At 47.3% G+C, this 24,997-nt stretch overlaps 1 pseudogene; it reads left to right on the top strand.

Annotated features, from left to right (window-relative positions):
- Positions 1-23,036, top strand: part of LOC148506731 (putative serine/threonine-protein kinase DDB_G0277449) — a 38,824-nt pseudogene extending 15,788 nt beyond the window's left edge.
- The last annotated feature ends 1,961 nt before the right edge of the window (positions 23,037-24,997 follow it).

Below are 24,997 nucleotides of genomic sequence, written 5' to 3'. Positions count from 1 at the left end.
GTCAATTGTTTAGTAAAAGTAGTGGTGTTCCTACTTCCTCTCTGGGATGATGAACGACTCCCAGCAGCAGCAACAGCAGCAGCGGCAGCAGTAGGCGTAGCAATGCAGGATCCTCCAGAGGAATCCCGGATAGGAGAGTCAGTCATGCCAGTGACATGGCCTGCAGGACTACTTCCGATCCTGACTAAGGAGGAAATTGACGAGGAGGGAGTTGACGGTGTGGTTTGCAGGCGCCTGGATACAACAGGACAACGGGATTTAGGTGTCCCTGGACTGCTTACGGTCTTAGCCAAAGTTTCTGAACTTGACAGTAACTTTTTATGAACGCGCTGCAGGTGCCGTATAAGGGAGGATGTTCCTAGGTGGTTGACGTCCCTACCCCTACTTATTTCACCTTTACATATGGTACATATGGCAAGACAGTTGTTGTCCGGATTTGGATAGAAATATTGCCAGACCAAAGAGGTGGAATGTTTGGTCTTCTGCCCAGGCATGACCGTGATGGGCTTTTTCATCCCACGGACAACAACTGTCTCCCCCGGAGCCTGATTTAAACAAACCACATCACCATCAGAATCCTCCTCGCCAACTTCCTCCTCAGCGCCAGCTACACCAGTATCCTCATCCTGTTGTACTTCAACAGTGACATCTTCAATTTGCATATCAGCAAGTGGACTGTGGGTGCTCCTTTCAGCACTTGCAGGGGGCATGCAAATGGTGGAAAGAGCCACCTCTTCCCGTCCAGTGCTGGGAAGGTCAGGCATCGCAACCACCACCACACTTGGACTCTCCTTGGGGATTTGTGATATCTTCTTAGAAAGCACAGTTCTTCGCTGTGCTTTTGCCAGCTTAACTCTTTTGATTTTTTTAGTGGGAGGAGGGCTTCCATCGTCATGTGAAGCTGAACCACTAGTCATGAACATACTAGGGATCGACCTTAGCCGTTCCTTGCCACTCCGTGTCGTAAATGGCATATTGGCAAGTTTACGTTTCTCTTCAGCTGATTTAAATGTCTTTTTCAAGGTCATTTTCCTGAACTTTGCCATTTGGGATTGTATGTGCCCTCTACTATGACATTGGGCATCGGCCTTGGCAGACGACGTTGATGGCATGTTATCGTCTATGTCATGACTAGTGGCAGCAGCTTCAGCACTAGGAGGAAGTGGTTCTTGATCTTTCTCTATTTTATTTTTATCGGAGAAAGTTTGGTCCTCCATTTATGTTATATCGATTTGATATATACGTGCGGCTAAACACAGAAAATAATTTTTTTTTTGGTTTGGACTGGAGTGTACTTTGTGGGTTACAGCACCCTTTAACGGTCAAGCCAGCCGGCCCTTTACTTATGACACAGGCGCACTCTTGGCACTACTTTGTTGATGCACGTGCGGCTACTGCGCACACAATTCACAAACACAGAAAATAATTTTTTTTTGGTTTGGACTGGAGTGTACTTTCGGGGGTTACAGCACCCTTAACGGTCAAGCCAGCCGGCCCTTTACTTATGACACAGGCGCACGCTTGGCACTACTTTGTTGATGCACGTGCGGCTACTGCGCACACAATTCACAAACACAGAAAATAATTTTTTTTTTGGTTTGGACTGGAGTGTACTTTCGGGGGTTACAGCACCCTTAACGGTCAAGCCAGCCGGCCCTTTACTTATGACACAGGCGCACTCTTGGCACTACTTTGTTGATGCACGTGCGGCTACTGCGCACACAATTCACAAACACAGAAAATAATTTTTTTTTGGTTAGGACTGGAGTGTACTTTCGGGGGTTACAGCACCCTTTAACGGTCAAGCCAACCGGCCCTTTACTTATGACACAGGCGCACGCTTGGCACTACTTTGTTGATGCACGTGCGGCTACTGCGCACACAATTCACAAACACAGAAAATAATTTTTTTTTTGGTTTGGACTGGAGTGTACTTTCGGGGGTTACAGCACCCTTAACGGTCAAGCCAGCCGGCCCTTTACTTATGACACAGGCGCACGCTTGGCACTACTTTGTTGATGCACGTGCGGCTACTGCGCACACAATTCACAAACACAGAAAATAATTTTTTTTTTGGTTTGGACTGGAGTGTACTTGGGGGTTACAGCACCCTTTAACGGTCAAGCCAGCCGGCCCTTTACTTATGACACAGGCGCACGCTTGGCACTACTTTGTTGATGCACGTGCGACTACTGCGCACACAATTCACAAACACAGAAAATAATATTTTTTTTGGTTTGGACTGGAGTGTACTTTCGGGGGTTACAGCACCCTTAACGGTCAAGCCAGCCGGCCCTTTACTTATGACACAGGCGCACGCTTGGCACTACTTTGTTGATGCACGTGCGGCTACTGCGCACACAATTCACAAACACAGAAAATAATTTTTTTTTTGGTTTGGACTGGAGTGTACTTTCGGGGGTTACAGCACCCTTAACGGTCAAGCCAGCCGGCCCTTTACTTATGACACAGGCGCACTCTTGGCACTACTTTGTTGATGCACGTGCGGCTACTGCGCACACAATTCACAAACACAGAAAATAATTTTTTTTTGGTTAGGACTGGAGTGTACTTTCGGGGGTTACAGCACCCTTTAACGGTCAAGCCAGCCGGCCCTTTACTTATGACACAGGCGCACGCTTGGCACTACTTTGTTGATGCACGTGCGGCTACTGCGCACACAATTCACAAACACAGAAAATATTTTTTTTTTTGGTTTGGACTGGAGTGTACTTTCGGGGGTTACAGCACCCTTAACGGTCAAGCCAGCCGGCCCTTTACTTATGACACAGGCGCACGCTTGGCACTACTTTGTTGATGCACGTGCGGCTACTGCGCACACAATTCACAAACACAGAAAATAATTTTTTTTTTGGTTTGGACTGGAGTGTACTTGGGGGTTACAGCACCCTTTAACGGTCAAGCCAGCCGGCCCTTTACTTATGACACAGGCGCACGCTTGGCACTACTTTGTTGATGCACGTGCGACTACTGCGCACACAATTCACAAACACAGAAAATAATATTTTTTTTGGTTTGGACTGGAGTCTACTTTCGGGGGTTACAGCACCCTTAACGGTCAAGCCAGCCGGCCCTTTACTTATGACACAGGCGCACGCTTGGCACTACTTTGTTGATGCACGTGCGGCTACTGCGCACACAATTCACAAACACAGAAAATAATTTTTTTTTTGGTTTGGACTGGAGTGTACTTTCGGGGGTTACAGCACCCTTAACGGTCAAGCCAGCCGGCCCTTTACTTATGACACAGGCGCACGCTTGGCACTACTTTGTTGATGCACGTGCGACTACTGCGCACACAATTCACAAACACAGAAAATAATATTTTTTTTGGTTTGGACTGGAGTGTACTTTCGGGGGTTACAGCACCCTTAACGGTCAAGCCAGCCGGCCCTTTACTTATGACACAGGCGCACGCTTGGCACTACTTTGTTGATGCACGTGCGGCTACTGCGCACACAATTCACAAACACAGAAAATAATTTTTTTTTTGGTTTGGACTGGAGTGTACTTTCGGGGGTTACAGCACCCTTAACGGTCAAGCCAGCCGGCCCTTTACTTATGACACAGGCGCACGCTTGGCACTACTTTGTTGATGCACGTGCGGCTACTGCGCACACAATTCACAAACACAGAAAATAATTTTTTTTTTGGTTTGGACTGGAGTGTACTTTCGGGGGTTACAGCACCCTTAACGGTCAAGCCAGCCGGCCCTTTACTTATGACACAGGCGCACGCTTGGCACTACTTTGTTGATGCACGTGCGGCTACTGCGCACACAATTCACAAACACAGAAAATATATTATTTTTTTAGCACTTGGGGGGAGCACCCCTGATGGACAGAGCACCCCCTGGACAACACTACAGCACTCCTTTAGGACTGGGACACTGCACAGGACTTTGGAGTGGACACAGCCCCTATGGAGAACTGACTGCACAACACAGTCCAGCCAGCCCCTATGGACTTTGAAGTAGTGGACACAGCCCCTATTAACAACAGCAGCACAGCACAACACAGCCAGCCCCTATGGACTTTGAAGTAGTGGACAACAGCAGCACTACACTACACTACACTACACAGCCCTAACTCCCACCCTCCCTCTTCACTGTCCACAGCCGAGTGAGAAAATGGCGCCGACGTGTGTACCTTATATAGGATCCAAAACCCGCGAGACTCGGAAGGCGGGAAGATGACGTTTTGCCTCGATTTCAGATCCGAGTCAGGCGGGAAAAGTCGAGCCTGACTCGGATCGGACTCGGATCGGGGGGGCTCGGGGGGGTTCGGATTTCAGAAATCCGAACCCGCTCACCCCTATCCAAAACACAAAACCCAGAACCCAAAACACGGAAGGGTGGTTTTGGCAAAACCAATCCAGATCCAAAACACGAAGAAAGATCCAGATCCAAAACCAAAACACAAAACACGAAAAGTGGCCGGTGCACACCCCTAATATAAACCCACATTTTAGTAACTATACCCCCTGGTCTCTATTATCACTCTGCACTGACTGCTATAGGGGGCCCTATTCATCATGATAAAAATATCATGTGTGATAGTTTAGTTTTGAACTCAAGTTCTTTGTTTAGCTAAGTCCTATTCATCATCCTTGCAAGACTAAAGTATCACTTCAGAAAAGATGCTATGGGCTCTATTTATTAACATTATTTTGACTAAAATAAAGTGAAAAAGGGTGTTTTCACACCCTTTTCACATTATTTTAGTTTCACCTATAGTTATTACAGGGCAATTGGAGTAGAATTAGTAAAATTCTACTCCAGCCCCTAATTATCACTTATTTTTAGTAAAGCAGATCGCATTTCCCATAATTGTAATGGGAAATGTGATCCGACCATAGTTACTAAAAATAAATTGTAAAAAAATACCTGGGGAAGCCCTGTGATAATAACGCCACCTGGAGGTGGCGTTATCCAGGGTCTCCCCCGGTTGCCGGGCTCCCACTCTGCTCTAACGGGGAGAGCAGAGGCGGGAGCTGGTACCAGTAATCAGCTGTGTGGTCTAAACAGACCGCAAGCTGATTGCTGTAAAAAAACATTTTTTTTTTACTTACCTGAATCCAGGGACTGGTGATCGGGCCTCCGGTGATGGCTCCTCTCCGGTCAGCTGGTCTCCCACAGTGCACTGCTGCCCGGTCATCAGGTGATCGGGTCCCAGTGCAGTATGGGAGATCACCTGATCGGGAAGCCCGGAGAAGATCACCGGAGGCCAGGAGGATGCAGGTAAGTGTAATGAAGGGAGGGGGGGGGGGTCCGCGATCGCGGGGGGCGGGGCTTAGCGTCGGTGGGGGGGTAGCAGCGACGGTGGGTCGGCGCATGCGCGGGCTCTTAGTCGCTGTATTTTTCTGAAAATACAGCGACTAGAGTGCGGATGGGATTCACAGGGACAGAGATTTATAGTAAATCCCTGTGATATTGCCTGAATTCGCAATGCAAATTCACTCAGTAATATCACACTACAATCCGCATTCAATATGCGGATTGTAGTAAATAGAGCCCTATGGGTCTATTTATTACAATCCGCATATTGAATGCAGATTGTAGTGTGATATTAACGACTGAGAATTCAGGCACTATCACAGGGATATTGCGATAAAGCTCTGTCTGATAGAGCCAATATCACAGGGATATTGCGATAAAGCTCTGTCTGATAGAGCCAAAAGCACTCCTACCGCAGGGTCTCATCGCAAGCCAGATGGTCGCGATGGTCTTGACCATCGTGACCATCATTTTGGCCGCTCGCTATAGCTGTGGGTGGTCACCCACAGCTATGCGAGCGGCCAGGAGGCTGCTCCAAAAAGGAGCAGGGACGGCCCTGATTCAGAGCGAGCGCTCTGTCAGAGCGTCCGGCTCTGACTCAGGGCCTGTGTCCCCACTCTGCCCAGTCCTCTCTGAGGTGCCCTCCCCCCCCCACTGCCGGATCATCCCTGCCTCATCTGTCCCCCTCCCCCCGCGCGTGCCCTGAGTTATACCTGTGCTGACCACCCCACCGTGTCGTACTGGTGCCGGCTGCTCTGTGTTCCATGCTGCCAGGTCATGTCTCCAATGTCCACCGGTTCCGCTGTCAATGCTACCTCCTGCTGGGTCTTGTCTCTGATGTCCACCCCGCCCACACCACTGTCACGCTGCCACCTGCTGGGTCCTGTGTCCGATGTCCGCCCTGCCAGCTCCACTGTCATGCTGACGCCTACCGAGTCCTGTCTCCAATGTTTCCCAGCTTCACTGTCTGCAGGAGCTGCGCTGGTAAGCAGTCACTGACAGGCAGCCGAAGTTCCCTGCCACTTCTCCCCCAACTCCTCTCTCCTTCTAGCCCGAAGACCTGATTCAGAGCCGGACGCTATTTGCGGCCGCTCGTTCAAAAAAAGGGTCTGGCTATTTAAATAAAGCGCTCACTCTTTGCGGTCTGTTGACGCCTCTATGTCTAAACGAGCGAACAAAACATGCGCTCACGATTTTGGAAAAAACGCCCCTTGGCCACTCGCATCATGCGTCATCTCCGCTATTTATTTGATTAATCGAGAACATCGAAAGGCGTATGAACTGCTCGCAGTGCTTGTGGTTGGATTTTCCTACCGCAATCATGCGAGCAGTTCTGGCTAAAAGACAACCAAGTGATTTGGTCGATGACGCTGCTTTGTTAATTATGCACACGCTTAAAACGCCCATTTTGACCGTTTGGCATGCCTGCGTTCGGATCTCCACTCCCCGTTTTCAAGCACCTTCCCCTGTTACCACCCACAAACGCCTCATTCTGTCACTCAAATTAGCAGGCATTCGCTATTTTGCGAGCACACGATTTTCGACCGCAATGACTGGTTGGCGCATGCGTACTAAAACCCATACGCATGCGCAGATGTGCGAACATCGCTCGGAGCGAACGAGCGGCCGCTTACGAGCGGCTCTGAATCAGGCCCCCAGTTAGTAGGTGAGCCCTGGACTGACTGGTCATGCGGCAGATGGAGCAGATGAGTGGGGAGGAGGGAAGACAAGAAATGCAGGTAGGACTCAGACATTTTACACAAGTTCAAAAAAAAATGCTTTTTTGAAACTTGATGAATTACATAATTTCCACATCCCCATACTAAGTATGGAGACTGTGGAAATTATCGGGGGAGAATTGTAACCGGGGAATATCTGTGATATCTCCTGCGTTACAAGCTTGATGAATAGCCCTGATCCTTAATTTTTACAAAAGTAGGTGAAAGTGTTAATTTTCACCTACTTTTGTAGAAATTAAGTCATGAAGAATATGGCCCTTAGGTCTTTTCTTCCTTCTGACTGTCAGACACAACGAGGTGATATCTGAATATGGGATATCACATAAGGCAGTATGTTACATAGGGCTCTATTTACTACAATCCGCATTGGTAATGCAGATTGTAGTGTGCTATTACCGACTGAATTCGCATTGCGAATTCAGGCAATATCACAGGGATTTACTACAAATCCCTTGCAGGGACAGAGCTTGCGAAAAAGCTCTGTCCCTGCGAATCCCCTTTGGAGCCTTATCACGGTATTTTCGCAAAAAAATACCGTGATTAAGTGCTCTCACATGCGCCGACCGGTCGCCGTTGCTACCCCCCCTCCGGCGCTAAGCCCCGCCCCTGGCGCTAAGCCCCGCCCCCACGATCGCGGACCCCCGCGACCCCCCTCTCCCTTACTTACACTTACCTGCATGCTCCAGGCCTCCGGTGATGTTCTCCATTCCTCCGGTCAGGTGATCTCCCATACTGCACTGGGGCCCGATCACCTGATGACCGGGCCGCAGTGCACTGTGGGAGACCAGCTGACCGGAGGGGAAACATAACCAGAGGCCCGATCACCGGTCCCTGGAGTCAGGTAAGTAATTTTTTTTTTTTTACAGTAATCAGCTTGCGGTCTGTTTAGACCACACAGCTGATTACAGGGACTGACTCCCGGCTCTGCTCGTTACAGCAGGGCAGGAGGCCGGTAACCGGGGGGGACCCTGGATAACGCCACCTCCAGGTGGCGTTATTATCACAGGGCTTTCCCCGATATTTTTTTCACACTATTTTTAGTAACTATGGTCGGATCACATTTCCCATTACAGTTATGGGAAATGCGATCTGCTTTACTAAAAATAAGTGATACTTAGGGGTTGGAGTAGAATTTTATGAATTCTACTCCAATTGCCCTGTAGTAACTATAGGTGATACTAAAATATTGTGAAAAGGATGTGAAAACACCCTTTTTCACTTTATTTTAGTAAAAATAATGTTAATAAATAGAGCCCATAGTCCTGAGCAACAGGGGTGAGGTGTTACCAGTGTATTACATATGTTTACTGCAGTTTCTTTTCTTTCTCTGCCAGCTTCTATGCAGCTGAAATTGTGTCTGGTTTGGAACATCTCCACTCAAAGGGCTTTATCCATCGGTAAGTATGTTTGTTTTCTCATTGTAGTTGGTCATGGTTTCCTATCTCAGTTCTGCCATTGTTATTACATTTCTTTGTACACTTGTGTCTTATTCACAATGAGGAGTGCAGTAGACTGACCATACACAGACAGGGCCTGATGCTGAGTCGGATGGGAATTGCCTGTATGTTGCGTACATGGAAGAAATGCATATGTTCTCTGTATGCAGAGCTGTACGCATCTTGTGGTGCACCCGCCTCCTAGGTGTATGATTGGTTTGCTTCTAGTCACCGTCATCATTGCACACTTGTATCTACCTGATACTAGGTGTAAAAGATAAACCTGGAAATAGCCATATATATTCTTATGCCATGACATATTTGCCTACTCTCTTGATTCGGCCGTGAGCCTCCCGAAAATTATGTGGCACTCCCAGCCCCCTGGAAAAGCAGGCAAGTCTCCCAGCTGAGAAGAGAGAGAACAATATGTGCTTCTTGAAAACACTGTTTAGTGTAAATTGTATAAGAGATGAGAATTGCACCATTTTGGTTTATTATGTCAGACAGCAGAATACTGTAGTTATCCCATGCTCTGTGTTCAGCCTCCCATAAATTATACTGATGGATGGGGAAACCTTTGTCCCATACATGCCTACCCCGCCGGACGTCGGGGCTCTTGTGTGCATGCGTGACCTGTATGCATGCGCAGTCCCGTCACTGCTCTGACAGGAGCAGTGAATGGATTCACTCCTCTGAAAAGGAGCAGTGAAACCACTCTCGGGGGCAGCTAATATCACATCAGCTGCCACCGACATAGGCAAACGCAGGGGGGGGGTTCCGTCTGCCTGGAAACCCCCCTCCCCAGCCCACACTATGACCACAATAGAGATAGTAATATAATAGATTGTTACTAGGGGTGAGCGGGTTCGGATTTCTGAAATCCGAACCCCCCCGAGCCCCCCCGATCCGAGTCCGATCCGAATCAGGCTCGACTTTTCCCGCCTGACTCGGATCTGAAATCGAGGCAAAACGTCATCATCCCGCCTTCCGAGTCTCGCGGGTTTTGGATCCTATATAAGGTACCCGCGTCGGCGCCATTTTCTCACTTGGCTGTGGACAGTGAAGAGGGAGGGTGGGAGTTAGGGCTGTGTAGTGTAGTGTAGTGCTGCTGTTGTCCACTACTTCAAAGTCCATAGGGGCTGGCTGTGTTGTGCTGTGCTGCTGTTGTTAATAGGGGCTGTGTCCACTACTTCAAAGTCCATAGGGGCTGGCTGGACTGTGTTGTGCAGTCAGTTCTCCATAGGGGTTGTGTCCACTCCAAAGTCCTGTGCAGTGTCCCAGTCCTAAAGGGGTGCTGTAGTGTTGTCCAGGGGGTGCTCTGTCCATCAGGGGTGCTCCCTCCAAGTGCTAAAAAAATAATATATTTTCTGTGTTTGTGAATTGTGTGCGCAGTAGCCGCACGTGCATCAACAAAGTAGTGCCAAGCGTGCGCCTGTGTCATAAGTAAAGGGCCGGCTGGCTTGACCGTTAAAGGGTGCTGTAACCCCCGAAAGTACACTCCAGTCCAAACCAAAAAAAAATTATTTTCTGTGTTTCTGAATTGTGTGCGCAGTAGCCGCACGTGCATCAACAAAGTAGTGCCAAGCGTGCGCCTGTGTCATAAGTAAAGGGCCGGCTGGCTTGACCGTTAAGGGTGCTGTAACCCCCGAAAGTACACTCCAGTCCAAACCAAAAAAAAAATTATTTTCTGTGTTTGTGAATTGTGTGCGCAGTAGCCGCATGTGCATCAACAAAGTAGTGCCAAGCGTGCGCCTGTGTCATAAGTAAAGGGCCGGCTGGCTTGACCGTTAAAGGGTGCTGTAACCCCCAAAGTACACTCCAGTCCAAACCAAAAAAAAAATTATTTTCTGTGTTTGTGAATTGTGTGCGCAGTAGCCGCACGTGCATCAACAAAGTAGTGCCAAGCGTGCGCCTGTGTCATAAGTAAAGGGCCGGCTGGCTTGACCGTTAAAGGGTTCTGTAACCCCCAAAGTACACTCCAAACCAAAAAAATATATATTTTCTGTGTTTGTGACTTGTGTGCACTGTGGCTGCACGTGCATCAACAAAGGAGCAGCGCCAAGCGTGCGCCTGTGTCCCATAAGTAAAGAGCCGGCTGGCTCATTTCTTAAAGGGTGGTGTAACCCACAAAGTGCACTACTCTCCAGCAAAAATAAAAAAATATTTTCTGTGTTTGTGTGCGCTTTAGCCGCACGTATTTTATATATCAATATAACATAAATGGAGGACCAAACTTTCTCCGATAAAAATAAAATAGGGAAAGATCAAGAACCACTTCCTCCTAGTGCTGTTGCTGCTGCTGGGAGTTCTTCATCATCCCAGAGAGGAAGTGGGAACATCACTACTTTTACTAAACAATTGACCCTCCAACAGTCCCTAGCGATGAGGATGAAGTACGACAGCAGTCATCCTGAAGCAAAACGTATAACTGAGGCCTTGACTGCTATGTTGGTGTTAGACGTGCGTCCGGTATCCGACATTAGTGCAGTGGGATTTAGACAATTGATGGAGGTAGTGTGTCCTCGGTTCCAAATCCCGTCTAGATTCCACCTGCATCCTCAAAGCAGCAGCGACAAGCGTGTGTCTGTCTGTTAAAGGGTGTTGTAACTCTCAAAGTGCTCCAAAAAAATCAAAAAAATTTTTTTAATGTGTTTGTGACTTGTGTGCGATGTAGCCACACTTGCATCCTCAAAGCAGCAGCGACAAGCGTGCGTCTGTCTGTTAAAGGGTGGTGACACCCTCAAAGTGTGCTACACAAACAATTAAAATATTGTTCTTTTTTTTTCTGTCTTTGTGAATTGTGTGGGCTGTAGCCGCACTTGCATCCTCAAAGCAGCAGCGACAAGCGTGCGTCTGTCTGTTAAAGGGTGTTGTAACTCTCAAAGTGCTCCAAAAAATCAAAAAAATTTTTTTAATGTGTTTGTGACTTGTGTGCGATGTAGCCACACTTGCATCCTCAAAGCAGCAGCGATAAGCGTGCGTCTGTCTGTTAAAGGGTGGTGACACCCTCAAAGTGTGCTACACAAATAATAAAAATATTCTTCTTCTTTTTTCTGTCTTTGTGAATTGTGTGGGCTGTAGCCGCACCTGCATCCTTAAAGCAGCAGCGACAAGCGTGCGTCTGTCTGTTAAAGGGTGGTGACACACTCACAGTGTGCTACACAAACAATTAAAATATTGTGGTTTTTTTTCGGTCTTTGTGAAATGTGAGGGCTGTAGCCGCACCTGCATCCTTAAAGCAGCAGCGACAAGCGTGCGTCTGTCTGTTAAAGGGTGGTGTAACTCTCAAAGTGCTCCAAAAAATAAAAAACTATTTTTTTAATGTGTTTGTGACTTGTGTGCGATGTAGCCGCACTTGCATCCTCAAAGCAGCAGCAACAAGTGTGCGTCTGTCTGTTAAAGGGTGGTGACACCCTGAAAGTGTGCTACACAAACAATAAAAATATTCTTCTTTTTTCTGTCTTTGTGAATTGTGTGGGCTGTAGCCGCACCTGCATCCTTAAAGCAGCAGCGACAAGCGTGCGTCTGTCTGTTAAAGGGTGGTGACACCCTCAAAGTGTTCTACACAAACAATTAAAATATTGTTCTTTTTTTTTCGGTCTTTGTGAAATGTGTGGGCTGTAGCCGCACCTGCATCCTTAAAGCAGCAGCGACAAGCGTGCGTCTGTCTGTTAAAGGGTGGTGTAACTCTCAAAGTGCTCCAAAAAATAAAAAACTATTTTTTTAATGTGTTTGTGACTTGTGTGCGATGTAGCCGCACTTGCATCCTCAAAGCAGCAGCGACAAGCGTGCGTCTGTCTGTTAAAGGGTGGTGACACCCTCAAAGTGTGCTACACAAACAATAAAAATATTCTTCTTTTTTCTGTCTTTGTGAATTGTGTGGGCTGTAGCCGCACCTGCATCCTTAAAGCAGCAGCGACAAGCGTGCGTCTGTCTGTTAAAGGGTGGTGACACCCTCAAAGTGTTCTACACAAACAATTAAAATATTGTTCTTTTTTTTTCGGTCTTTGTGAAATGTGTGGGCTGTAGCCGCACCTGCATCCTTAAAGCAGCAGCGACAAGCGTGCGTCTGTCTGTTAAAGGGTGGTGTAACTCTCAAAGTGCTCCAAAAAATAAAAAACTATTTTTTTAATGTGTTTGTGACTTGTGTGCGATGTAGCCGCACTTGCATCCTCAAAGCAGCAGCGACAAGCGTGCGTCTGTCTGTTAAAGGGTGGTGACACCCTCAAAGTGTGCTACACAAACAATAAAAATATTCTTCTTTTTTCTGTCTTTGTGAATTGTGTGGGCTGTAGCCGCACCTGCATCCTTAAAGCAGCAGCAACAAGCGTGCGTCTGTCTGTTAAAGGGTGGTGACACCCTCAAAGTGTTCTACACAAACAATTAAAATATTGTTCTTTTTTTTTCGGTCTTTGTGAAATGTGTGGGCTGTAGCCGCACCTGCATCCTTAAAGCAGCAGCGACAAGCGTTCGTCTGTCTGTTAAAGGGTGGTGTAACTCTCAAAGTGCTCCAAAAAATAAAAAACTATTTTTTTAATGTGTTTGTGACTTGTGTGCGATGTAGCCGCACTTGCATCCTCAAAGCAGCAGCGACAAGCGTGCGTCTGTCTGTTAAAGGGTGGTGACACCCTCAAAGTGTGCTACACAAACAATAAAAATATTCTTCTTTTTTCTGTCTTTGTGAATTGTGTGGGCTGTAGCCGCACCTGCATCCTTAAAGCAGCAGCGGCAAGCGTGCGTCTGTCTGTTAAAGGGTGGTGACACCCTCACAGTGTTCTACACAAACAATTAAAATATTGTTCTTTTTTTTTCGGTCTTTGTGAAATGTGTGGGCTGTAGCCGCACCTGCATCCTTAAAGCAGCAGCGACAAGCGTGCGTCTGTCTGTTAAAGGGTGGTGTAACTCTCAAAGTGCTCCAAAAAATAAAAAACTATTTTTTTAATGTGTTTGTGACTTGTGTGCGATGTAGCCGCACTTGCATCCTCAAAGCAGCAGCGACAAGCGTGCGTCTGTCTGTTAATGGGTGGTGACACCCTCAAAGTGTGCTACACAAACAATAAAAATATTTTTCTTTTTTTTGTCTTTGTGAATTGTGTGGGCTGTAGCCGCACTTGCATCCTCAAAGCAGCAGCGACAAGCGTGCGTCTGTCTGTTAATGGGTGGTGACACCCTCAAAGTGTGCTACACAAACAATAAAAATATTCTTCTTTTTTTTGTCTTTGTGAATTGTGTGGGCTGTAGCCGCACCTGCATCCTTAAAGCAGCAGCGACAAGCGTGCGTCTGTCTGTTAAAGGGTGGTGACACCCTCAAAGTGTTCTACACAAACAATTAAAATATTGTTCTTTTTTTTCCGGTCTTTGTGAAATGTGTGGGCTGTAGCCGCACCTGCATCCTTAAAGCAGCAGCGACAAGCGTGCGTCTGTCTGTTAAAGGGTGGTGTAACTCTCAAAGTGCTCCAAAAAATAAAAAACTATTTTTTTAATGTGTTTGTGACTTGTGTGCGATGTAGCCGCACTTGCATCCTCAAAGCAGCAGCGACAAGCGTGCGTCTGTCTGTTAAAGGGTGGTGACACCCTCAAAGTGTGCTACACAAACAATAAAAATATTCTTCTTTTTTCTGTCTTTGTGAATTGTGTGGGCTGTAGCCGCACCTGCATCCTTAAAGCAGCAGCGACAAGCGTGCGTCTGTCTGTTAAAGGGTGGTGACACCCTCAAAGTGTGCTACACAAACAATTAAAATATTGTTCTTTTTTTTTCGGTCTTTGTGAAATGTGTGGGCTGTAGCCGCACCTGCATCCTTAAAGCAGCAGCGACAAGCGTGCGTCTGTCTGTTAAAGGGTGGTGACACCCTCAAAGTGTGCTACACAAACAATAAAAATATTCTTCTTCTTTTTTCTGTCTTTGTGAATTGTGTGGGCTGTAGCCGCACTTGCATCCTCAAAGCAGCAGCGACAAGCATGCGTCTGTCTGTTAAAGGGTGGTGTAACCCTCAAAGTGTGCTCCACAAACAATAAAAATATTCTTTTTTTTTTTCTGTCTTTGTGAAATGTGTGGGCTGTAGCCGCACTTGAATCCTCAAAGCAGCAGCGACAAGCGTGCGTCTGTCTGTTAAAGGATTACATCGGTGACAGCATCCAAGTAGGCATGTCAGACAGTCCGTACCTGTACTGGCAGGAAAAAGAAGCAATTTGGAGGTCCCTGTACAAACTGGCTCTATTTTACCTGAGTTGCCCCCCCTCCAGTGTGTACTCCGAAAGAGTGTTTAGTGCAGCCGGGAACCTTGTCAGCGAAAGGCGTAGGAGGTTGCTTCCACAAAATGTGGAGAAGATGATGTTCATAAAATGAATTATCAACTCTTCCAGGGAGACCAGCCTCCTGAACGTACAGAGGGACCTGTGGTTCCAGCAGGGACGAATTAATACTCTGTGAGGATGAGGATGTACACACTGAAGAGGGTGAGGAATCGGTGGATGAGGAGGATGAGGATGACATCTTGCCTCCGTAGAGCCAGATGTGCAGGGACAGATTAATTGCCAGCTTGTTTTGTGGGGGCCCAAACGAACCAATCATTTCAGCCACAGTTGTGTGGCAGACCCTGGCGCTGAAATGATTGGTTTGTTAAAGTGTGCATGTCCTGTTTATACAACATAAGGGTGGGTGGGAGGGCCCAGGGACAATTCCATCTTGCACCTCTTTTTTTTCTTTGCATTATGTACAGTTTGGGGCCTAGTTTTTCAATGCCATCCTGTCTGCCACTGCAGTTTCACGCCTAGATGGGTCACGTGTTTGTGCCGCCCACTCGTGTCGCTTAGCATAGTCATCCAGCTACCTCGGTGCAACCTTTTGGACATAAAAACACTATTGTGAGGTGTGAGGTATTCAGAATAGACTGGAAATGAGTGGAAATTAAGGTTATTGAGGTTAATAATAGCATAGGAGCAGAAAAACCTACAAATTCTGTGATTTTAGCTGTTTTTATGCTTTTTTTCAAAAAAATACAGATCCAAAACACAAAACCCAGAACCCAAAACACAGAAGGGTGGTTTTGGCAAAACCAATCCAGATCCAAAACACGAAGAAAGATCCAGATCCAAAACCAAAACACAAAACACGAAAAGTGGCCGGTGCACACCCCTAATTGTTACTAGTGCTGCATGTTCTTCTCAGTATCACAAATTAAATAATTAGCACCACCTGTGGATCTTTTAACATGTATCAGCCAGTAATAAATAACCTGTGCACCAACTACAAGATCTGGAAAATATGCACTGCTATAGAGCCCAATATGTACATATACAGTATGTCCAGGGCAGTGCTAGGTTCTAATACTGCCCTGGACATACTGCTCTAATACTCTGGAATGGTGTCCACATCTAAAATAAATACGTTCAGCTCAGACAGGATGGCCTACATCTAATGGCTTACTGAGATCACTGGTCCTGTATATGCTGGAATTATTACACACAATACACTTTGTATGATGCTTATTAAAGCTGGTTAAGTACTAATTCTGCCCTCTTCATTGACACGCCACACCCGCTCTAAAATAAAGCATCTGGAAACCCCCCTCTGGAAATCCTGCGTTTGCCACTGACCGAGCCGGAGCAATGATGAATTGCTCCGGCAGCTGCGGCGAGTTAGGACCCCAATAATTAACATGATGAATAGGCCCCTTAGTGTGTTTTCTTCAACAAGTACATTTTACTAACTGCTTTGGGGCTTGTTTACATTCGGATGTGTAAATCAATTTATAACACGCCTCTCAGATGTAGCAGTACACGCCCACTTTAACGTGCGCTCAAAGGTGCTGCTTTCATAATCAACCTGAAATGCTTTTTCAAAAGTAGGCAAGTATGGCATAATTTATTGATAACATCAAAGAGAGATGCAAAGAAAATGTTTGCAGGAAAGAGGAGATGGGCAGATCAGTAACAGACTGTCAGGCACTGCAACCCTGCAGCAGCCTCAAAAGGTTATATAGAGAGGACAGCATCCTGTCCGGTATGTATTGCGGCCGCCAGTCACAATCATGACGGCAGAATGCCGGCTAGGGATCCGTGATAGGTGTCGAGATAACGACGCCTATCATAATCCCGACGCCGGAATCCAGCATGATGCGGGCCCAAACGAGGTAAGTCCGGGGGCCCGTCCTCTTAGCCGCGGGGGGAGGGTTAGGTTTAGGGCACCCCGTGGAGACTTAGGGCTAGGCCCCCCCCCCGGGAGGGTTAGGTTTAGGGTGCGGGGAGGGGGGTTAGGTTTAGGCACCCCTGGAGGAGGTTAGGATTAGGCACTAGGGGGGAGGTTATGGTTAGGCACCCCTAAGGGATGGTTAGGGTTAGGGGGGGAGAGGCGAGGGTTAGGTTACTTACATGCCACTATCAGGATTTCCTCCCTAAACAGCTGCCGGCATTTCAATCCCATTCCATCCTGCCCTCCCCACAAGGCATACTGAACTTACACAACAGGGAAATATATACATTCAGGGAGTGAAGGTTGCTTATAAAAGGTGTGTATTAAGCTATACTTGCCGTCATTCTGGCTGCCCTCTCCAACCCTTAATAGATTAGTATATTATTCCTACTAGAGGAAGACTAGATCATACAGAGGATATCTATACTTAAAGATTTATAAAATTGAAGTTGCATTTATTATAGATTATCAAGGTATCTGTAGTTCATATATAAATTTATATACATACTTTATGTGGCTCATGTTCTTTCAACATGTATCATATAGCGTTATCCCATTTGAAATCTTTCTTTACTTAGAAAATCAATTATAAAGTATATTATAATAATATGTTGATATAAATATTTATAGAACAGAAATAAAATGTAGAATCTTCCTTTTCACAGAGACATCAAACCAGAGAACATTCTCATAGATGGTGCCGGCCATATGAAAATTGCAGATCTGGGCCTTGCATTAAACAACATGCATGAAGGTGCATATGCCTTTGGGTGTGCAGGAACACCAGGCTATATTGCCCCGGAGGTGAGTTATAGAGGATGTTAGTGATTTTCTCTTATATGCATATTTGCCAATATTCTGGCTTTTCCTTCTGGGAGGGAGTAGTCAGATCAGCATTGCAGGGGGCGTGGTTGGTCAGTTTGTGGGCAGAGCGGGGCATGGCCACACGATCGCTACACAATGCAGAAATACGGCATTGTGAAGGAGGTGGTGGGGCCAAAATGATGCGATTCAGCTTGAATCGTGTCATCGGCCTCCCCCACTGCGGGGTTTCTCTTATAACTGCAGGGGGGCGGTAGCTGTCGAGAGGCTTGTCTGCCTTTCTGGAGGGCTGGGAGCGGCACCCGATTTTCGGAAGGCTCCCAGCCGGATCGGGTGAGGGTAGGCAAGTATGCTTATATGATATTTACTTATTCTTAATAGCGAGTACACTTATACAGATAATAATCATATCTTACTCAGGGTGACCTAAGCACAAGTAGAAAAACAAGTTGTTGTACAGGCATGGTAAACTTGGGGCTCCCAGCTATTGTACAACTACAAGTCCCAGTCCCACAATTGTGCTGCTAGGGAATGCTAAAACTGTGGCAGGGCATGCTGGGACTTATTATTTTGGTGTCACCCCGTCAGATGGTGTCACCGTAACATGGAGAGAGGAAGGGGGAGTTTGTGGGCTGCCCCAGCAGCTGCAGGAGCGCTGGGAAAGCCCATTGTGTGCCGAGAACGGGAGGCATTAACGCCTCCCGGATCGGCACACATAGGGGGCGTGGCTTTGCAGTCAAAGACACGCCCCTTTCGTGAAGTCACACCCCCTTTTGAGCGTGCAAAGCATTTCAGTCCTGCCGCACCAGGTGTCACAGAGGTAAGTGACGCCTCTGCATAGCGTCATCTAAAGAATTACATTTACATTATTGAGAATACTACTATAGCATGTAGTAAATTATGTCTTTCTCTTGGCAGATGGAAGGTCACCTCGGGTACAACAGGGCGGCAGATTGGTTCTCATTTGGAATTGTACTTTTCGAAATGTTAACCGGAGAATCTCCGTTCCTGTGCAGGCTACTCGACTTACCGGGCTTTTTACTAGATTCTGATGCTGAAGACATCATTGAAAAGGTGAGTGTGAGTAAGTGCTGAGTATGCTGCTCAGGTTACAGGGTCACTCATTTAAAATGAGAAACAGGAAATGTAAATGATAAATGTACATAGAAATGTTTACAAACAGTAACACATTAAGGGGCCTATTAATCAAATGATAAAGGGCCCGGTAACCATGTGGAAATGCTAAGAAGTAGCTGCGATACTAACCACAGGGACAACTGCTTTTCGGAGCAGCTGTCCCCTCACCGGAGCAATGCTGAATTGCTCCGGTGTCAGGTTTAAGTATCCTTTCAGCGAGTTCAATACTTCATCATTGGAAGTCATACGGCCTTCGATGATGAACAGGCACCTTAATAAACACAAAAGCAGAAGTGACACAGGGCCTGATTCAGAGCCGGACGCTATTTGCGCTCGCTCGTTCAGAAAAAGGGGCTGGCTATTTAAGTTGAGCGCTCGCTCTTTGCGGTCTGTTGATGCCTCTATGTCTGAGCGAGCGTCCGAAACATGCGCTCGCTATTTTGTAAAGACGCCCCTTGGCCGTTCGCATCATACGTCATCTCCGCTATTTATTAGATTAATCGAGTACATTGAAAGGCATATGAACTGCTCGCTATTCTTGTGGTAGCATTTTCCTACCGCAATCATGCGAGCAGTTCAGGCTAAAAGACAACCAAGTGACGTGGTTGATGACGCTGCTTTGTTAATTATGCACACCCTTAAAACGCCCATTTTGACCGTTTGGCACGCCTGCGTTCGGATCTCCACTCCCCGTTTTCAAGCACCTTCCCCTGTTATCACCCACAAACGCCTCATTCTGTCACTCAAATTAGCAGGCATTCGCTATTTTGCAAGCACACGATTTCCGACCGCACTGACTGGTTGGCGCATGCGCATTACAACCCATACGCATGCGCAGATGTGCGAACATCGCTCGGAGCGAACGAGCGGCCGCTTACGAGCGGCTCTGAATCAGGCCCACAGTTTATAACACACCATAATAACCCTACAAAATAATTCTAAATTCCATCAAAAACAAATGTATTAAGCACATCTTCAGTCACAATGGAATATGTTAGTGCGACAACAGAAAAGGGGGAAAGTAATGACAGTGAGACACGTTATGTACCTACATATTTAGCATCATGTAACTTTGCACCTATATGGCTGCACATAGCATGCAGAGTAAACCTGGCACACTAATACTGATACAGCCTATGACTGCTGCCCACTGTGCCAGTGCTGGTGATACATGAATGCAGCACTTACATTTCCTGCAATCACAAAACATATCATATAATGGCTGATTTTTCTAGATCAGTGTATCTCAATCATTTTCCTCTTGGGTACCACCAACATTTCCAAAGCAGTGTCAGCCTACTTATCGTTCAGATCGATTAGTTGGGAAAAATCAAACATGTTTGATTTTTCCAACTAGTTGGAACAACCGTTTTTGCCACTTTTCAGCGTGTGGGAGCATAGGAATAATTATCGTTTGCTCCCACACACTGACCGATTGTCATTCCAACCAGCCAACCAGAGCCGCCACTGACTGTCATACACTTAGCACACTGTCACTGAGGAGGGACTTTCCAACTCTATTTATATAATATTTACAAACATCATAAACTTTTTTTTTTCAACTGTAGAAAACACCAGTTGACAAAGGAGGGGTGTGGGGCAATATATGGCCATAGAAGTGTCAAACACTATATGGGCTCAGAATTTAAGTGACTATATGGATGCAAAGGGTGACAGGAGAGGGTGTGTCATGTGCCCAGGTAACATAAGGCAATGCCAGGTACTATATGGAAGTTAGGTGAGCAGGTCCTATAGCACAACTGGGGTGGGGGTATATGGCTGTACAGGATCTTAAGGGGTGAAGTTGTAGGGGCTGATCCTGTAGCACAGCTGGGGTGGGGGGTTGATGGTATATAGTTGTACTGGACTGTAAGGGGTAAAGTTACAGGGCAGGTCCTGTAGTACAGTTAGGATGAGGGCTGTATATAGCTGTACAGCAAAGTAAGGGGTAAAATTTGTGTAGTAGGTTCTGTAGCACAATTGGCGGGGATGTATAGCTGTACAGGATAGTAAGAGGTGAAGTTAGTGGGGAAAGTCCTATAGTGTAGTTAGTAGGGGGTATATGATGGTAGATGGGGTGAAGTTAGAGGGGCAGGTTCTAGGAGGTTTGCAGTTCTCCCCCATCATGTTTATGAAAGTCAGCCCACTGTCACTCTTCTGGATCACTGCCACTGGGTGATCTCAGCTGCAGCCACCAAGGGATTTTCTGTTGCTGCTTAATGCTCCTGGTTGCCATGAGTTGGGCCAGGGACACAGAACACAGGAGCAGCCTGGGGTAGTCAGCCACCCGCAGCTGGGACAGAGGTCAGTGCTCCTCGGGGTCCATCTGCAATGCTCTGTGTTCCTGCATCCGCCGGATCAGTTGCACAAGCCGAAGCCCTGTTGGAACAGAACACCTGGAAGCATCTCCAGTGCTGCTTGGGCTATCGGAAGTACTACAGCAATGGACCCACTCCTGGTACTGAGGGGGCAGAGGGAGAAAGAAGGTCTTCGGGACACAAGACTAGGCTCCCCTGACATCCACTGTAGTGTGTCAAAAGTAGGTGGACACTATGGGCCAGTGTCTGCTTACTAATCATTCAGTTGGGGGAAAGTCCCCCCTATACTAGAATAATTAGTTATTAGTTGGGAAAAATCAAACATGTCTGATGTTCCCCACTAGTTGGGACAACTGTTTTTTTGCCATTTTTCAGTGTGTGGGGGCAAACAAACGATTATTGTTTGCACCCAAATACACTGGCCGATTATCATTCCAACTAGCCAACTAGTTGGCTGATTGGAATAATATCATTCTAGTGTATGGCCAGCTTTACTCCTGTTACTCTGATCAGTCCTGAAGGTCAGTCATGGAGCATTTCCTCCCTGATACCACTAAGAGGAGAGGGGAAGGGGCAGGAGGAATGGGCACAGTATATATTTTTTTTAATTGATCTCCACATTTACTGATGGCAGCTCTGGTGACTGCTATGTGTGTTATGCATTATGTATGGATGTAACTCCAGTCCAGACATGTAGCATACTGTATGTATGGAATCAGTATGTAATACCCCCGACAGGGGTGAATATCCCAATCTATAATTTGGGTAAGTACCCATAACCTTACCCCCTACCCCAACCCTAACCCTCCTTTAGGGGGGCCTAACCCTAACCTCCCCCTAGTACCTAACCCTAACCCCCTTGTAAGTGCCTAAACCTAACCCCCCCTTTCCCGCAGCCTAAACCTAAGTCTCCAGGGGGGGTGTCTAACCCTAACCTCCCCCCGGGGGTGCCTAACCCTTACCCCCCTTCCCCTAGCCTAAACCTAACCCTCCCAGTGGGGTGCCTAAGTCCCCACGGGAGCCCTAAAACCTAACCCTCCCCCCTGCAGCTGTCCGCGCCCGATGCCCAGCTTACCTTTGTTCGGTATGCAGGGCGTCGGGCTCCCGGCGTATGTGGGGATTTCGACGCCTGTCACTTGTACCTTGCTGGGAGTTGACAGTCGGGAAGCCGGCGGTCGGCATTTCGACCGGCAGCTTCCTGACAGCATCTTGTATGTATTTCCTATCTGTGTCATGTTTTAAATGACCAACCTGGCAACCCACCATACTTCATTTATAACACAGACATCATATACACATTTTATGACAATTATAATTAGTGTTATGTCTGAAACATTATTCAGTGTAGATGACCTGTTATTTGTCATACATTTTATTCTTGTGCTTACTGGATATGGCAAAAGGCTGTTTGTCACTTGTTTGATCTTACAAGTGTATAATGGCTACAGAATGTATTGATATAAGGGTCACAATTTAATTTGCAGCACAACAGTTACATAGTTATGGTCTTAGTTATGGTTTTGATGTTCTTTTCAGCTCGTGTGTGAAGATCCAGACAAACGTCTTGGTGCGGATGGTGTAATTAGATACCACCCCTTCTTCTGGAGTATTGATTGGGTGAGGCTAGAAGCCCTCCAGGTACCACCCCCATTCATACCCAGCAAAGTAAGTGCACAGTTATAATGTCAGAGAGTCTGTGTGGGTCTGTGCTGTGTGTGTATAACATTGATGATTGTTAAACAGAATAGTAAAGCTGCCATAACTCTTTTCTTACTGATATTTGGTGTAGTTGTTACATAAATTACAGTCAGAGGATAAAATGCCTTAATTAGGGAAGGTGAATGGGATTTCCCCTATTGTGAATAAAATATTATTATAAGTATATATTGTCTGTCTGACACATATAAGGGTGTTTCCTCTCACTCTTTATATGAAATACATGTCTCCTATTTCTTCTCCCTACAGCCATCTGAGAAGTCACTTCCGCACCTGGCGTTAGACGATCTTCTGTCAGGTACAACATCAGCCTGTGCCCCTCCAATAAGTTTTTTCCACCAGAAACTTTTCCGGGAATTTTCATTTAACACCAGCATATAGCCGCCTGCTGCCAATTACACCTGGCAGTCCTTCATGAGCCCTGCTGCACTTTCATATGGCAGAACATCGCCCACCAGTTCTCTGAGGCCCTTGTAAACCAGAACGTGTACCATCTAACATCACCAGGAACAAGGTAAGACCAAGGTAACATCTTTATTATGTGTCCTCTATATTTACACTCTGGACCAAGCACCCAGCTACGTCTCTATAACATCTTAGCCCCAGTATCCTTTAGAGGATGATAGAAAAATAAGATCTAAGGAGTGTGTTGGCCGGCTAGTGAGGGGAAAAGGTGGAGGCCGGATTTAATTTTAATTAAATTATTTTATTTAAAACAGAAGAATGTATTTTATAAAAAGATGTATTATGTAGGTCATTCTTGATAACACTCATACCCATATATCTATAGACTTCTGGGAAATTGGTAACCCAGAGTGTACTTATTACCATACCTTGCTTTGCTCATCATTTCTTTGCTAATAAACTCACTTATGCGGGTATTGTAGTAGCAGACATTGTATTTAAGTACTGTTGTGTAAGTTTAGTATTTCTACTTCAGGGTCCATAGGGTATCCACAGGATACCTTGGGTATAGGTGTGACGTCAGTCGCAGGGCACCAAAGAGTTAAGCTTTCAGCCTCCCAGGATGCACTAGGTCCCCCTCCTATACCCCGCCCCCGGGCCAAGGCACCTCAGTTTAGTTTGGTGCCCGGCCGGAGTCGGGTGCACCTGTTGGAGTGGGGGCTAGAAGAGCCCCTGAAGCTTTTTCTTCATGCAGCGGTGGCTGCACATCTGGATGAACAGCATGGACAGTCAGTCCTGACGTCCATGCTGTCTTCCCTACACCCCGCCGGTACCAGAACGCCGGTACTGATCCGGGGATGCTGGTGGGCGTCTGGGGTCACAGCTAGCGGTGACCCCAGATGCTCCGGACCATGGCCGGATTCAAGGGGGACAGAGGTAAGCAGCGGGGTCCCGCGGTGGGTCCCCGCTGATCACATGGTCCTAAGTCCCCAGGCAGGGGGCTCCCTGGGGACTGGCTGCAGCGTGGAGCCAGGCGACCAACCTGCGCTTCCACTACCCCCTGGGACAGCGGACCGCAGCAGCGCGGTAGCGCTGCGGCGTCCCAGGGGTTAAATGCATGCCAGGGGAGCGCGCCTTCCCTGTCTCACAGCCGGCGCCTCCCCCGCTGCACACAGCCCTCTCTGCACTGTGCTGACTGGTCCTGTGTCAGCGCTCCTCCCCCAGGCCAGCTTCTCTCTGCTCCTCGGCGGCCATCTTCTCTGCAACGCATGGTGAACGCTGCTGGAAGTCTGGAAGGAAGCATCGTGGTCTGGGTCCCCCCGCATACCTCTCCTCCGCTGTGGCTCAGGTCTGTGTATGCAGCGCTGTGTCCTACCAGGCCCTGTGTCTGTGTAGTTGAGTGATCAGCGCTGTTAGTGCAGGAATTGTTATTTCTCTGCATTGTATGTGACTGTGCTAGCGCTGCCTGTAACTTTTCTTCTCTAAACTGTCAGCTTTATTACTGTCCCTGTTCTTTCTGCTAAAGCCCTTGCGGTGCGGTGCTGCAGGGTGGTCTCTCGCCTATTTTATACTTAATTGGTGAGAGAGGTCACATACATGGTGCCATCATGTCTGAAAGTGATTTTCCCCTCCGGCTACAGTGTACCACGTGCAAAGTACCGTTAGCGGAGGGGGAGGGTAGCGCGGAGGGCCTTTGCCGGCAGTGTTTGTCCATGGCGCGGCCTATTACGGTTACAGCACCGGTACAGGAGCCGCCCTGGGCTTGTTTCGCTCAGGCGTTAACAGCTTTAGTGGGCCAGTTAGCTCCGCAGCCCGCGTTTACTCCGATGGGTTTGTCCCAGCAGTCTGTGGTGTCGTCACCCATGCAGGGGTTCCCACGACAATTGGTGGTACCCCACAGTCTCCCTATTTCCCCGCTCCCGGGTTCTCAGGAGCCA

Source organism: Taudactylus pleione, unplaced genomic scaffold, assembly GCF_031769625.1.
Source record: "Taudactylus pleione unplaced genomic scaffold, aTauple2 ptg000397bl, whole genome shotgun sequence".
NCBI classification, from domain to species: domain Eukaryota; kingdom Metazoa; phylum Chordata; class Amphibia; order Anura; family Myobatrachidae; genus Taudactylus; species Taudactylus pleione.
Note: the sequence above shows the minus strand (reverse complement) of the source record. Positions and strands in the feature narration are given on the sequence as shown.